A 14199-nucleotide genomic window follows, 5' to 3' on the forward strand; every position below is an offset into this window, starting at 1 on the left:
GTCCCTCAGTTTTTAGGTTTTTAGTTCCTCTCTTGATGAAATCAACTTCTTGTGACAGGTGCTTTTTTCAGCAATATGATATATGCTTCCATAGAGGTTTCCATGAGAAATATGTTGCATTGACTAATAGCTGTTGTTGTGAACTCCAAAAGAGAAACAATACAATCATGTTTGATTTACACTGACAATGACATGTCTAAAGGACCTAAAAGATATTTGGTTTCTTTGACCGAGAAGAACTTCTCTTAGAGAAAATAGTGCAGTGATCAGTGAATCCAGTGTTACTTGATTCTCAAGTTTTATGAGTTACGTGAAAAAGAAACCAAGAAACAATTAGAGAAGATGAAGAATTTTCTTTTCACATTGTTAAAAAGAATGAAATCGAACATACGAGAATGAAACCAGAATTCTTCTAGAGATAAAAAAAAAAAGATGAATCATTGGAGCTCTGATGGATCTTGAAGAAGTGATGCTCTTTGCGGATTTGAGAGCAAAAGTTCTTGCATGTCCCTTGGTAGTACACTGAACACCGCCTGTAAATCCTTCTTCAGTTTCTCAAAACTTGCTTCTGAATCTGCACTGCCTCCTCCTGATTCCCTCAACTGCAAAAGATTTTTTTAATATGTTACACAAGTGTTGGGTTCAGATCCAGAGGGAACAGGTTCATGTCTAGTATCACAGATATATAGCATAGAAGGTAAACATACCTTGACTTCCTCATTAATGTACTTCTCAATGGCATCAAAGGAATCCACAGCTTCCAATTCATTCATCTGAGATGTAATCAGCCGCATATCAGTCCTCATTCTAGCCACCTTCCACAATCTACGTTGTTCTTGCTCAGCTACAGCCCGCCGTCTCTGGAACCATGGGACAAAATTAGGCCCTTGTAGAAACCGCCTGAAACAATATCTGACCAGAATAAGACAACAACTCCAAAGATTGGTCAAACTCAAATGATGTTAATACATACCTATACAAGTCAGGCCAGTTTGATTTCATGCGTTTAGACAAAAACTTCCCCACACCTCTCGCGGATAAGTTCGAAAGAAACTCATCAGCACTGAAGGACGGAAGCGGAGGAGGGGCGACATAAGGGGAAGATCCATCAGAAGGAGCGTTAACCTGAAAGTACGGACCAAAAGGAGCCAAGAAGTTGGTAGTCAACTCCAAGAAATGCCGCCGCAGAATCTCATTATTCACAACAGACATAGACTCCTCAACTCTCGGAGACATCCCAGCATCAACAAGCCTATTCAAAACCGAAGTATCCGGCTTCGTAATCGCAGCGTAACTCGTCCAGACAGCTTCCTTGTGCTCCGTCATAAGACACAACGGTCCATCTCTCCTAAGCTTCACCGCATTTAGCAAGTTTGTAGGAGAGAATCTTCTCAAGGAAAGCTGCTGAACACCTAACCCTTCAGAAGACTTACCACCGGGTAATCTCCCAGCAGAAGACCTACTCGAAAACGGCACACGGTTTGAGTTCAGAGAAGGAGTTCCAACAGAGACAACATGCGGCATGTTCCGAAGCGCTTTGAGGAAAAAGAGATTAGTAACACCCAAAACCATAGGAGGGAAAGCATCTCCTTCCCGGAGCGAGTTTAGTCTAGCGAAACCAGGATCATGTATAGTGAAATAAGGTCTAAAGTCAACGCTGCAAAACAACGGAGCAACAAGACTCACAAGACAAGCAACTGCCTCCGAACACTGCGGCGGCGTAGGCGCTATAATAAGAATAGGTTCCCCAATCAATAACAACTCCCACAGAGTCCAAAGCTGCAACAACAGCCCTCTGTAAACCCCAAACAGATCCGCGTCGTGGAAAAGCCCTTGAGGAACAGACTGGTTCGTAGGAAGCAAAGGAGCCATGGAGGAAGCAGACTCTTCATACAACACGCCGTTATTCTCCAAAGGAAGGCTATGAGGAGGAGGCAAGTTCACCTTGAGCGTGGCGTTACCAATGGGAAGCTCCATGAGCTTCCGGGAACAGGAGGAGGCCATAAAGAGACAAAACCAGCTACATGTTCAATAGCTTTGTTCCCAACATCGAAATACAAAGGACCGATGATCTGAAGCAAGGGACGAAAGACGCTGGAGTAAGGCGCGTGGGAGAGTATGACAACGGACTTCTGCTCGCCTCCTCGTTTCAGCCTCTCGTCGTGTCTCTGTCTGTTGAACACGTAACCGTACAAGTAGTTGTTGTTGTTGTCTCGACGGAAGCGGAAGAAGAAGATGCAGTCGTGGATGCTGGAGCGGTTGTGTTGTTTCTGGGAGACGGAGTCGGGGAAGGAGTTGAAGGAGACTTCGATCTCTTCTTCTTGTGAGAGGCGGTTAGGCGGGTAGGACTCTTCTAGGATCTGGCCTTGCTCGAGATCGAATCTCATTATGCAGAAGGAGTGGACCCATCGCGATAAAGAGGCGAGATCGGGTTTGATGGTTAGCTCGGGCTTCACGGAGAAGGATGGAGAGCGACTCATCTCAAAGGTTAATCACGAGTTTATGTGATCTTCATCGTTATCACCGCTCATACTTAAGCAATTTGCAGCTTAAGATGTTAGATCAGATCAATACCAGACGTTTTAGCAGCTTCGAAGGCTTTTCTTTGAAACGAGTGCAAGAACAGGGAAGGTTCTGAGGGGCGTGCGAAGCTGTGGGAGAAAGAAATTAGGGTTTTCTGAGAGGAGGGGAGGAGATGATGATGGCTTGCAATGTGATGAATTGAAATTTTCAAAGTTTGAGTTTTGGCGTTTCGATCTGAAGAAGGAGAATCATCGGAACGGGAGATAAACGATGAAGACGATGAAGATGATTGATGGACGATGGTTGGAGTTGTTGTATCTTTCTCTAAATTGCACAATAGGTCCTTTATTTTCTCACTTCTTAAAAAAAGTTACCGTACACTTTATTCAACAGGAACTCAAGTTGCTTTTTTGTACTGTCTACTTTTATTGCATAATGATTATATACGAATCAGTCTCTTATTCTTAGCACATTGTCAGGACTGAATTATCCAGTTTGTATCCCACAAACTGTGTTATTTACATCATTGCCATTATTTTAACGGTGAAGTAACTTAACTGTTACAGCAACTACTTGAGACGACTGTAGGCAAAAACGCCGAGACAGCCAACGACCAAAGCAAGAAGAACAGGTAAAGTGGAGGCTTCGAGGTTCTGTGTTGTGCTGTTTGTTCTGTTGCTGTCTAGTCTCTCTATGCGAGACCTTTCTCCAACATACTCCCTGAGGAGATTGCTCAGTGTGTCCATTTGATGCATTATCTGACGTTGTCCACGAGCAACCAGTATAACCTGTCCACATGATAGAAGTAAAACAAAAATCACTACAAGAAATGAAATATTTGTAGGTTCTTTTGAGTCTAAAGCTATCTATATGCATCTGATGATTCTATTGGAGTGTGAGTTTCAAAACGTACCTCTTCCATCAGAGGAGACTCCCTTACAAGCTGAGATTGGGATGAGGACAGTGATAAGAGGGACCCATTACCATTTTCCATTGGTAAAGCCAAGTTGTGTTGACTACCTGATGCAGCTATCCTGTTCGGAATCTTGGAGTTTAACTCTTCTATGCGGGGATGTGAAGTCATCCATCCTCTCGTTCAGTGTTGATATTTGATCTGACAGCTGAGTGATCACACCCTACAGAACATCATATGTTCAGTTATACTACTTGTAAGCTAAACTCATGACTTTGGAACAAAAGAGAGAGACACTTTACCTGATTTGGAAGAGTGGCTGGTGAAGCAGGGGCTCTGGCATCTACTGTCATTTGCAAGCTAAAAACTGTAATTGTTAGGACAGAAATGTTGTTGAGCTAAACTTGACATCAACATTCAATCAATAACCTATCAATAGAGTGAATAGTTCAGAATTCTAGGTCTTTGTTTTCTCTCAAAATCAGAAGCTCACAGAGAATACGAGATCATCATACACAAGTCAGATATTCCCTGATGTAACATATCTTTTCTTAGATTCTGTCTGTTTTCTCAAAATAAGCCAATCAAGGAGAAGGAATGAGAATACCCTGAAGATATTCATCTACTATCAGCAGAAGCTCTGAGGGCTTCTTTAGGACTAGAAACTGTATCATCATCTAAGCTGAGTTTAGTCTTCAAGTCATCTGGCAAGCCTGAAACATATCAAACTACCATCATGACACAATCAACCGGATCAATGTGTAATAAAGCACAACTCATACCATAACATCATTCACAAGCCTCTCCAACTGTATCTGTTCAATATATGTATGTGGACAATATGAACCTTCCAATCCGAGTTCGTGGCCACATTTTCGACGAAGGAACGGTCTCTACCTTGTACCTTCATAATAAGAAATGGAAAAAGGTTAATTACTAGTTTCATAATACCACGCTAACGACAGCATAAGCTTTTACAGAGAGAGAAGCAGACACTACCTGAACGTATGTCGGTTCAGTTGTTCCAACCAATCAGTCTCACAATAACCTTCTCATCATCAAAGATATGACTTTTTCTCTTCAAGATTGTTGCAATGGTATAACCCAATGCCCATTAATCCTCCCAGAAGTCGAACGCTGACTTCAAAAGTTATTCTGGGTGATTATAATAAATGGACGATCTGTAACCCACTCCTGAAAGCAATACAGTCAACGGTAAGCATTCATCCTATTCTACCTATCTGTTCTTAATCTGATATGAGTGTTTATACATAAGAACACTAGTCTGAACAAGTATTAACCAAACCTCAAACATGAGATTGTATTTCCATCCCGGTTCCTCATTCTGAGGTATGATTGGCATGCTTCAGGATCCTCGCCTGGCGGTAGCAGATAGATGTCGTAAGTTTCCTCTGTGCGTTCCTTGAAATCCTCAGACAGAACTGCCTTCATTTGTTCTGGTGTTACAGCTTTTGTTGACTACAATAAGATAAAAAAACTCACTCCAACCAGGAAAAAAATTGCTGCTATAATATAAGAGCGCCACAATATATACACGTTTTAACAATATAAATGTTGTAACCTTTAGAATATAAGTTGGGTTCTGAAAGCCACTGAAGGGGTATTTAAACTTGTTTGAATCTTAATATGAGCTGTCTTCAGGTCTGGTTCAATAAACGCCTTGTACATAGGATAAACCTGGTGGCAGAAAACACATAAGCACCATTTCATGTTTTATTCAAATCTGAAATGACTCCAGACAGCAAGGACGAGCATGAAAACCGTCTCAGATATTTGATGAATGATTTTTCAGGTTCCTGGCCAGCACGTTGAATGTCCCGCAAAACACGCTTGACAAGATCAAAATGCACTCCACCAGTGACAGAGACACGAAGATCTAGAAAAGGCCGTAGCTTCTCGCTCAAAGCGTATATGCCTTCAAGAATAACAATGCGAGAGCTAGGCACCTCAAGCGTTCTACACAAAAACAAGAGCTAGACGGATAAGTCATGGCAGATGTGTAGCTCTTTTCAACTAACAGTTGTTCAGCAGAAACCACTAACATATCAATCATTTTGTCTATATCACTAAAAGATGTAATGAGGAGTATTAATAAGAGGGAGGACTGTTAACTTCTAAATGAAAACGTTAGTAAAATCACTTTCTCAACTATACTGCAGTTTATCAAGAACTTTTCCAACAGTGGAAATGAGAATGAGAAAACCAATACCTGTAACCAATTCTCGAGCTTGACTTGAAGTCATATATAGGAACCTGAACAGATTTTCCATCCTTTAAGCCATGTAGATTATCAAGAAGAGTATCATAGTCAGTCAAACGGGGTCTACAACAAAAAAAACAAAAGCAAACGTTTCACAATAACCTAACAAAGAAACAACTAAACCAAGCCACAAAGTTAACATACCATCAAAGTTCCATCAATCACACGAGTGCCATCATTGTAATTATCCATGTTAATGATAGCAATACTAGGCATAAAGTTAAGAATTTTCTCCGTAAATACAGTTTTCCCAGCTCCAGAAGGACCAGCTAACCCAACCAAGATGAGCCCATCGTTCTTCTGAGCCAGTAGCTGGCAAGCACGAATCACAGCGTAGAAGCCCTTTCAAAAGACAGTGAATCCTCAATAGGAACGATCTCGTATCGTCCAGAGTCTTTTCTTTTGATAAGCTGAACCTGATCCCGCAACAAGCCAAGCTCCGTCGTGGTGACAGAGCAACAGAGCCTCAAGCACCATTGCAAAATCTGTAAGGCAAAAATTAGTGAAGATTAAAACTCTTTTTCATGACAAGTTCCCAAAATCTACTGCAAATTAACAAGATCGATCACAGATTCATCAAAGGATTCAGAAAGTTCCTAATTTTACTACAAATTCAACGCTTGAGATTCAATCTTATTGTAACACAACACTTTGATCATGCGATCAAGACAAACACAAACAAACAGAGACTCAGGTGATAGCGTTCTGAATCTGATCGTAAACAAAATAATCAATACTAAAAGGAGAATCTCTAACTAATCGTTTCAGTCTTCACCTTACTGGAGGAAGAAACAAATCGGAGAAAGCTTCGAAAGGAATCGCAGGAGCTCGAAAGAGATGGGAAGAATAACGGTTGAAGATATTTTCGTTGCAGTCAATGCGAGGAAGACGATAAATCACTAGATAGAGAGAGTAGAGAGATAACCACTTCTACCGGTCACTTGAAATTGAATTCTCCGGTTTGTTGATTCGCTTGGTTTATCAAAATGTGGACCTAACCGAAAACACATGATATTGAAACCAATTGAAACCGTGATGAACCTAACCAGAAACTGAATTTAGAATAGCAACGATGATGTGGAAGAAATATCTTTGCGAATTTTACTTGGGTATTATTATGCATACTTCTTATCAAACAGGCTTGTATTGGGCATATTGTTGTTTTTTGTAGGCCTAACCAGGCCCAGTATCTGGGAGTGACTGACGTCACATTTTGAATTGTCTGATGAACTCCATCACATCTTCCGGTGGAGATGTCACAGCCAAACTCATCTAGAAAGAGGGTTCTCTTCCGATCTTTGATTTCTGCTCTGAGTGCGAGATTTGTGACTTGGCTGCTGTGAAATATAACATAAATCATTGTAGCGTTTTCCATTTTCAATCTCCGATAAAATTCAGACTGTTCATTTTAGAGTTGATGTTTTGTCTTCTGAGATTCTCGTGATTTTTTTCATAAATGAGCAAGCTTGTTCAGTCATATTATTATTGTAGCGTTTTCCATTATATGATTATACGAGTATGAGAAATTATCTTCACTTCACCAAAAAAGATTACTTAATAAGAACACCTTCTCATTAAAAATTAAAATATAATATACATATCATTCTTCTTCTAGAAAAGCATAAACACATCTTAATATTCTTCTACTACACTAATGTGGATAAACATCTTCTTAGCCTAAGTAATTTACAAGGACAACTTAAGAACATAAGAAAAAAAAACCTTAATCTTCTTCTTCTTCTTCTTCTTTCACTTTTCCTCTGATTCACCTCCATTGCCACCTTTTCTGGCTTTTCTCCCTCTGCTCCTTCTTCTTGGAGGGTTCTTTCTCGTTCTTCTTCTTCTTAACTTGGGCATCGTACACTTCCCCGTAGTAAATGGTTTCCTTGGTCTCTTTGATGTGGGAGGAGGAGCGGAGGAGCTCATCTTTCTAGAAAGAGAGAAATTAGAAATCAGAGAGAGCGAGATGGAAGAGAAACAAGACCAAACGGAAGAGAGAGAGAGAGAGAGCTAAAACAGATGGTGAGGAAGGATGTATATAAAGTATTTTCGTAGTCATGTGATAGGTAATGTAAGATTAAGAAATAAACACATTATCAAAGTATTTGACTTTAAAAAAAAAAAATATTTGACTTGCCACCTAACGAAAAGTAAAAATCACAGAACAACACTACCATAAATTATAAACTATAATAATGTTTGGGGGAGGGAAAAGTGCCAATTTCAACCCAAACTATTTCAGTCGTGCCAAATACGACCCGAGCAATTGATCAGTGCAAATACGACCTCAACTCAATTATAATTCAAAAAACTACCCGAAAACTTCTTAAAACGTGTTAAATCTACATTGACTCTAACAGAAGTTAGTCAACCGTTAACAGATAAAACGACGTCGTTTGATATACGAGGAAAAGTGCCAATTTGACCCCAACACTCTCAATCGTGCCAAATAAGACCCGAACAAATAGTCAGTGCCAAAAACGACCTCAAACTCAATATAATTTAAAAAAAATTATCCATTTTTTTCTAAAACGTGTCTAAATCTACATTAACTCTAACAGACGTTAATCAACTTTTAACAAAGATAAGACGATGTGTTTTGATATATGTATTTTTTAAAATATGTTCATTTTGGGATTCAAATCCGTGCTGGGATTATCCTTTTAAAGGGGCACACTAAAAAACTAGACTAAAATAATTTTTTGAAATATTATTACAAATTGAAATTCTCCATTATAACTACTATTCTTGTTCATCTTATCCAATTTAAAACTTTGGTGATTGCTTTATATATTTAGTTATTGTTTAATTGTCTAATATTTTGTACAACATATCTTAGTGAAAGAAAGGTAAAAGGCCTCTTAACATTTTTGAACAAAATATCAAAATATATAATATCAACTTTGAAAACTAAAAAAAAACTCCCACTTAATTTAAAAATAAAAATAATTTATATAAGAAAATTGTATAAAAAATTCAAAGTTGTAAGCATTTAAGATCGTATAATAATAAATATTTTATTTATATTTTAGTAAGATATAATTGATTAAAGATATGATAAATAAGAAAAACACGTAATGTATTTATTAAATCAAAAAAAATGTCACCAAAATTTTAAATTGGATAAGATGAAGAATAATAATAGTTTATATAATTTCAAATTTGAATAGTATTTTAAAAAATTACTTTTATTAGTTGTTAGTGTGCCCATTAAAAGGGTTATCACAACATGGTTTTAAAATCCATAAAATACTATTACAAATTTGAAAATTTATATAAACTATATTATTCTTCATCTTATCCAATTAAAATTTTGGTGACAATTTTTTCTGATTTATATAAATACATTAACGTGTGTTTTTCTTATTTATCATATCTTTAATAAAATTATATATCTACTAAAATATAAATAATAAAATATTTATTATTATACGATCTTAAATATGCTTACAACTTTAATTTATTTATACAATTTTCTTATATAAAATTTTTAATTTTTAAAATTAGGTGGGAATGTTTTTAGTTTTCAAAGTTGATATTATATATTTTGAATTTTGTTCAAAATGTTTAAGAGGCCTTTTACCTTCTTTCACTAAGATATGTTGTACAAAATATTAGACAAATAAACAATACCTAAATATATAAGCAATCACCAAAGTTTTAAATTGGATAAGATGAACAAGAATAGTAGTTTATATAATGGAGAATTTCAATTTGTAATAATATTTCAAAATATTTTTTAGTCTAGTTGTTAGTGTGCCCCTTTAAAAGGATATCCCAGCACGGATTGAATCCCGAAATGAACATATTTTTTAAAAAAATACATATATCAAAACAACATCGTCTTATCTTTGTTAAAAAAGTGATTAACTTCTGTTAGAGTTAATGTAGATTTAGACACGGTTTAGAAAAAAATTGGAAATTTGTTTTTTAAATTATAATTGAGTTGAGGTCGTTTTTGGCACTGGCATTTGTTCGGGTTCTATTTGGCACGATTGAGAGTGTTGGGTCGAAATTGGCACTTTTCCTCGTATATCAAACAACGTCGTTTTATCTTGTTAACGGTTGACTAACTTCTGTTAGAGTCAATGTAGATTGAGGCACGTGTTAAGAAGTTCGGGTAGTTTTTTTGAAATTATAATTGAGTTGAGGTCGTATTTGGCACTGATCAATTGTGGTCGGGTCGTATTTGGCACGACTGAAATAGTTTGGGTCGAAATTGGCACTTTTCCGTTTGGGGGAATGATATGGTGGGCCTTTTTGTTCAACATTTTTTTTGGTAACTAAAATCTCTCTGGGCATTTTCTTTGCAAAAGAACGACACCGTATCAGCTAGGTCCCCCTAAATCACTTTTCAAAAAAAGCGGTTGCTCTCGTAAAGCCAGATAACCCCAAGTCCTGTAATCTCGTTAATCAGTGCCTTTGTAATTTAACTATTTAACGAACAGTTGCATGTTAACATGCATTCACGTAACTTGTCTTATGATGATTTATGATGAACGTTTCTTCCTCAATTTTTTTATCTACTACATAATGTTCCTTACATTTTATGAAAATTTATTAATTCAAACATATAATAGTAAGTTTAAAACTAACTAAATAAAACTACTTATATATAGATTTCTTGATATCTCAATAATAATATATGAACGTAGCACCAGCACACATACATATTTTCCAAAATATTGCAATTCACAATGATCATCTATGCTTAAATTTCGATTACGATGTTTATGTAAGTTTACAATATTAGTTTCAACGACAAAGCATGCACTGTCTCGCTTTTTTTTTTTTTTTTTTTTTAAATTTGGATTCATGATTGCATTGGTGAACATTGGTGAGTATCAATTAATTAATTACAAATTAAAAATATGAAATATATGAATCCAATTGATGAGTAATATATCACTCCGTACACTGACATCTATAATTTGATGTGGACTGTATTCTCATTAAAATATTAAAGCATTGACAGCCCTGTAAACTTTTTCAAAAATCAACTTCATAATAAAAATATAACTAGCAATCTGATAGGTTAACATTGATTAACTAATTAGCTTGGTAAATACCAAATCTGTTAATCGAAGCTTCTTTTCGTAAACTAATTTGCACACTAATCATGCGCGTAGTCATGATAGTGTAAGATTATAAGAAAAACACATTACTAAAGTATTTGACCTTAAACACGTGAAGAAAACAAAAATCACATGCACAGCACACTTGACACTACAATATTGCTTCTAGTATAACGTTATCAATTTTAATATATATAAAATATATCTAAAAAAAGTTTAAATAATCTAAAAAGAAAAGATGGAAAGCGCCTGCTCTCGTAATGGAATTGGTCCATGCTTATTCAAGGGCCTACTCAAGACAAAAGAAGAAAGAAGGTACTCTGGTCAGCTGTATGAGTTAAGAACACCTGCTAGGTTCTAGTTCTACATATTTTTGTTGTTATTTCAAAATACTTTAATATTGGGTTTTGTTTTATTATATTTTAAATTCTTAGATGTTGTGTCATTTAACATTTTTATTTTTATGATGATATTATTAAAATGAATTTGATAAAAAAGTATATGCACAACTATAAAAACCCAAATCTAAGTTTTATAGTTGTGATTGGTGTACTGCATATCTTGTTCTTGTGTAAATATAATATTGTTATTGTAATCTAACTGTTTTTGACCCCAAAAAATAAACCTCACTGTATAATAAGAGAAATGAATATAATCATCAGTTCTTTTAGTAAAATTTATTTTTAACATTGATTTGAAGTATTTACATTCTTGGAAGAATACACTATGTTAAAAAAAACACTAACATTTAGAATTGTAAGTAAATACATAAAATGCCCATAAAATCCTTGCTTTTGAAAACAGTATAGGCAGCTAATGTATGCAAATGAACAAAAAGGAAATTCAACGGAGACTATTACAGTGCTGTATCATATATATTTAAAAACTATAATGTTTGGAGGAATACGGTGGGCCTTTTTTGGTCAACATTCTTTTTGGCAAACTAAAATCTATCGTTTTGGCATGTCCTTTGCAAAAGAACGACGCCGTATCAGCCAGGTCCCCTAAATCATTTTCATAGAAAAAACAGTTGCTCTCGTAAAGCCACATACGGATAACCCCAAGTCCTGTAATCTCGTTCATCGGTTGTCTTTTTCTGATTTAACTATTTAACGAAAAGATGCATGTTAGTGTAACATGCATTCACGTAACTAGTCATGTGATTATATGTAAGATTAAAACACACAGTATTGTTTTAGTATTTGACCTTTTAAATATGAGAAATATTCTTAAAAAATATCACCTTAAGCATTTTTTCTTGTTCTTGTGTTCTCCAGCTGAACAATAAGATCAACGTCTCTTCCTCAAATATGAGATTTTGTTGGATTAAGGACTATATAAATCTTCATTTTAAATGGTGAGCAATTTTTTTTTATCTTACTACATAAATTTCCTTATATTTAGTCTTATGATAATTTATTACTTCAAACAATATAATTTGTAAGTTTAAACAGCTAAATAAAACTACTAATATAGATTTCTTGATATCTAAATTATAATATGAACTTCTAGCAACTAGCACACTACATTTTCCAAAGCATTGCAATTGACAGTGATCATCTATTGCTAAATTCGATAATGATGTTATTTAATTTACAATATAGTTTCAATGACACAAAGCATGCACTATATAATCTCGCTTTTTTTAGTTTAAAATTGGATTCATGTACATTGCATGTGAACATTGGTGAGTATCAATTAATTAATACAAAATAAAAATATGGAATATATGAATCCATTGATGAGTAAGTCTATTATCACTACGTACACTGACATCAATAATTAATGTGGACTGTATTGGCTAATTAAATCATAATAAACCATTTGACAGCTATCTGAGTTGTGAATTTTCAGAATAAATCCTGATAAAAATATAAATGCCATTCTGGTATTTAACATTGTTCAACAAATTATGACAAAAAAAAACATTGTTCAACAAATTAGCTTGTGAAAATACCAAATCTATTACTTTAAGCTTCTTACGTAAACTTAATTGCACACTAATCATGCATAGTCATGATAGTGTAAGATATAAGAAAAACACATTACTAAAGTATTTGACCTTTAAAACACGTGAAAAAACAAAAAATACCTGCACACAGCACACTACACTTGCTTCTAGTATATGACTATATTCTATAACTTCATCAATTTTCAAATATAAAAAATATATCTAAGAAGAAAAGAAAAGGAAAATGGCTGCTCTCGTACAACGGATACCGGTCCATGCCAATTCAATGCCCTATCAGACTAAAATAGTGTACTCTAGTCAGTTGTGTGAATTTAAGAACACCTAGTGTTCTACTAGTCTACATATTTGTAGACCTTGTTCATTCAAAAAAAACTTTAAATATTGGTATTATTGGTTATTATTTTTAAGTTCTTTAGATGTTGTGTCACGCAACATTTTTTAATGTAAATATTATTTAAAATGAATTGATAAAAAAGAGTTTATGCACAACTATACAAAACCAAATCTAAATTTTAAAGTTGTGATTTGGCGCGTCGTATGCATATTCTGTTCTTCTGTAAAATATAATTGTTATTGTAATCTAATTTTTGACCTAAAAAATAAACATCACCCATATTAATCAGGAAATGAATATAATCAGTCTTCTTTAGTAAACTTATTTTAACATGATTCGAAGTATTTACATTACACTATTTAAAAATCCTTACATAGAACTGTAAGTAAATACATAAAAAGCCCATAAATCCTTGTCCTTTTGAAAACATGTAGCTAACTTATTATGCAAATGAACCAAAAAATCAAACGGAAGGCACTTTACGCCTTAGGCTTGGACATGGAAAATATATGTGGGCCTAAGCGGCCGCTTCTGTCGCTTACGTTGCGGCCGGACCTTACAGACCTAAACCACCATGAAGAAAATAATGGATTTTTATTGTCTTACTCAGTTACTCTTATTCATACTAGGTCTTGTCCGCGCTACGCGCGGATAGTATTTTTATTTTTTTTCATATTTTGTACTATTATGTCAATTGTTTAGTTTATAAAATGTTATTTTTAACTGTAAAATTAGAATTAAAAATCTAATTTTCCTTACTGTTAATTTTTTAAATCTTACCACAACACATTATACATGAAGAAAAATATAGTTGGCCTTTTATTTTTATTTGGTTAATATTGAAAATTTTGATAGTTTGTTTAAATGGCTTTTTTAAATTATATATTTAGGATTGATTTGTGACTATATTCGATAATTGTCTAAAAAACTTGTTTGTCCCATATAGACATCCACATAAATATGGGTTCTGATAAATTTGTTCATTGGGATATTTAGTTTCACTTTCAACTTTATTCCTTTTTGGCACCCTCGTGCTAGCTTGTGGGGCTAGCCAACTTGGTGCAAAAGGGTTTACAAAAGCTGATCAAGATGGCGTGATCG

At 34.9% G+C, this 14199-nt stretch overlaps 2 pseudogenes; both read right to left on the reverse strand.

Moving 5' to 3' along the window:
* Nucleotides 1-339: 339 nt before the first annotated feature.
* LOC125587325 lies at nt 340-2702 on the reverse strand (annotated as a pseudogene).
* A 227-nt stretch (nt 2703-2929) lies between these two features.
* LOC125584222 lies at nt 2930-7643 on the reverse strand (annotated as a pseudogene).
* Between the last annotated feature and the right edge of the window lie 6556 nt (nt 7644-14199).

This window comes from Brassica napus, chromosome A2 (assembly GCF_020379485.1).
Source record: "Brassica napus cultivar Da-Ae chromosome A2, Da-Ae, whole genome shotgun sequence".
In the NCBI taxonomy this organism is placed as follows: domain Eukaryota; kingdom Viridiplantae; phylum Streptophyta; class Magnoliopsida; order Brassicales; family Brassicaceae; genus Brassica; species Brassica napus.